Source organism: Macrobrachium rosenbergii, chromosome 22 (genome assembly GCF_040412425.1).
Source record: "Macrobrachium rosenbergii isolate ZJJX-2024 chromosome 22, ASM4041242v1, whole genome shotgun sequence".
Taxonomy (NCBI): domain Eukaryota; kingdom Metazoa; phylum Arthropoda; class Malacostraca; order Decapoda; family Palaemonidae; genus Macrobrachium; species Macrobrachium rosenbergii.
The window spans coordinates 23032023-23035325 of record NC_089762.1 but is presented as its reverse complement, the minus strand read 5'-3'; the positions used below and the strand labels follow the sequence as shown (position 1 = coordinate 23035325).

Below are 3303 nucleotides of genomic sequence, written 5' to 3'. Positions count from 1 at the left end.
AAGAGCCCCGTTCCTTGCTCCATTTACTATTGCAGACCGAGAAAAAAGATCCCCGTTCGAATGCGGATTCGACCCAAAAGGATCCGCCCGGCTACCTTTTTCCTTACGATTCTTCTTAATCGCTATTATCTTCTTAATTTTCGACGTAGAAATTACCCTCTTACTCCCTAACTACTATCATTACCTTTGCAAACGTAAAAACATGAACCGTAACAGGCCTATTCTTCCTCCTTATCTTGCTCCTGGGATTATATCATGAATGGGCACAAGGGGCTCTAGAGTGGTCAGAGTAAGAGATCATAGTCAACCATGATATTTGATTTGCACTCATAAGGTGCTCCAAGGAGCTGATCTTAGTTGAAAAGCGAACGTCGCACCTAGTTTCGACCTAGGCCCCAGTAAACATACCTTCGATTAATTAGTTAAAACCAAATAGAGGTATACCACTGTTAATGGTACCATTGAACTCAAGTTCTAACTAAGGAAAAACAAGAAGGAGAGGAAGCTTCTAACTTCAATCTCTCAGGCGGTTAAACTCCGTCTTTATTCCTAGGTTTTTATAGTGTAATTAACACACTACATTTTCATTGTAGGGCTCAAAGGTACAGTCCTTTTAAAACACTCAAGGGCAAACCTGCCTCCTCCACAGCTTCAATGTGACGCTCACAGTATTAAGCTTCTTAAGTTTAGATAATTAAAAGTAACCCCACCAATCAAACCAGTAAAATCACTAAATAAGTTTTAATTCTATTTTCCTGTACAGATTGAAGATAACCAGAAGATTTCATTAAAGTTCTATAGATACCCTGTCCACCATAATATTCAGACCAGCCTCCATCCCCCCAGCTGAGAGTAAATAGAGCCGCCCCCTAAAACCTTCCGCCTGACACCAATAGTAGAAAGCAGGGGTATAAACCATATAGAACCAGAAAACACAACCACAGGATACAACCTTAAAGATTTAAGCTTATAGTTTTCTACTATCAAATTCAAAATATACCCAACAAAGCCCCCAATCAAACTAACAATTAAAGCAAGCAATTTCACAGAGAGGGTCAAACAAATTATAACAGGAGCTGGAAACACAAGCCAAGAAACAGCAGCGCCACCCATCACAGCCCCAGCTCCCAATCCAAGCATAGGCCAAGTCATTAAAACATCAGAGTCACTTACTGAAGAAATTGAACTTAAATTATAATCCCCACTAAGCCTATAGTAAACCAAACGAAACCTGTAACAAACAGTGAGACCAGTGGCCAAAGCCAACAATCAAAAACTAACCTCATTTAAAGGATTTAAAAAAGCCACTTCTAAAATTAGATCCTTAGAATAAAACCCGGCTAAAAAAGGAAAACCACAAAGAGCAAGATTAGCTAAATTAATACACATCACCCTAATAGGCATAAAATTAACTAACCCCCCTATTATTCGGATATCTTGATAATCCCCAACCCTATGAATAATAGACCCAGCACACATGAATAAAAGAGCTTTAAACAAGGCATGAGTTAACAGATGAAAAAAGGCCAAAGTAGACCAACCCAGCCTTAAGATAGTAATTATCACACCCAATTGACTCAAAGTAGAAAGAGCAATAATCTTCTTCAAGTCGGTTTCAAAATTGGCCCCTAGCCCAGCTATAAACATGGTCAAACACCCTAACAAAAGCAATAAAGTTCTAGCAAAAGAAGACATCAATCTAGGACTAAACCGAATTAAAAGGTAAACTCCGGCAGTAACTAATGTCGAAGAGTGAACTAGAGCAGAAACAGGAGTCGGAGCTGCCATCGCAGCAGGAAGTCAAGCAGAAAATGGAATTTGAGCCCTTTTAGTCATAGCCGCTAACACAACCAAAAAAATAACATATCTCCTAGCGAGGGACTCTCCACCGACATAAAAATAAAAATTCCAGCCCCCTAAACTCAACATTAGAGAAATACTAAGTAAAATAGCAACATCACCAACCCGATTTGATAAAGCAGTTAACATCCCAGCACCAGCAGATTTCTCATTCTGATAATAAATGACTAACGCATAAGACACCAACCCCAAACCATCTCAACCCAACAGAATACTAATCATATTAGGACTAATAATTAATAAAAGCATAGAGAGAACAAACCCTAAAACCAAATACATAAAACGCCCAATATTATAGTCACCAGACATATAACCACCCCTATAATATAAAACTATAGAAGAGATAAAACAAACAAAAGATATAAATATCATTGACATTCAATCAACAATTAAAGCCATCTCAACGCTAGCCCTATTAATCCTTACCAACTCCCAATCCAAAAAGTAACAGCTACCCGAAAAAAGCAAGCTCAAAGAAACAACTAAGCTGACAACAGACACAATCAACAAAAACACCATACTCCTCAAATTCATTTTATTATTCCACAACACTGCCTAAAATAAAAAATTATATCTTTGGATCCACAAACCAACATTTTATTTAAACTATTTAAGCTTTTAACAAACCAAAATTGAACCCTTCAACACTAAAATATTTAAAGGCAACCAATGAAGCATTAAAACTAAATACTCCCGCACCTTACCAGAACAACAAGAAAACAAAGCTCTAAAATACTTCCCATGCTGACTTAAAGAAAACATATAAAGCCTATAAGCAGCCCTTAAAAAAGAGAGAAGAGCAACGGGAAGCATCGCCAGCAACGCCCAAGAGACCACACTTAAAATAAGACTAATCTCACCCAATAAATTGACTGAGGGAGGCGCAGCTATATTACCGGCTCTCAATAGAAATCATCACAAAGCTATAGTAGGCATAAAGTTAAGTAGGCCCTTTCTAATTAGCAATCTTCGTCTCCCTAGACGCTCATACACCATATTAGCCAAACAAAATAAACCGGAAGAACAAAGACCATGGCCCACCATTACAGACACAGCACCAGATAGTCCTCACCACCTGAAAACACTAAGGCCGCATAAGACCAGCCCCATATGTGCCACAGAAGAATAAGCAATTAAAGCCTTGATGTCAGTCTGACGGAGACAAATGAAACTTACAAAAATTCCCCCTAACAGGCCCACCGAGACCCACAATCACCTGAAAGTCAAAGCTGAATAAACAAAAAGAGGACACACACGCACCAAACCATACCCCCCCAATTTTAACAGAACACCAGCCAAAATCATAGATCCAGCCACAGGGGCCTCCACGTGAGCCTTAGGCAACCACAAATGAACTAAATAAACTGGAAGCTTTACAATAAAAGCTATAACCCTACAAAGGTACCAAACCCCCAGGAGCCTCATCCTGCCATCAGGAACCAA

General features: G+C 39.0%; 1 pseudogene; it reads right to left on the bottom strand.

The window, feature by feature from the left end:
• Positions 1 to 685: 685 nt before the first annotated feature.
• Positions 686 to 2415, bottom strand: LOC136850648 (NADH-ubiquinone oxidoreductase chain 5-like; annotated as a pseudogene).
• Between the last annotated feature and the right edge of the window lie 888 nt (positions 2416 to 3303).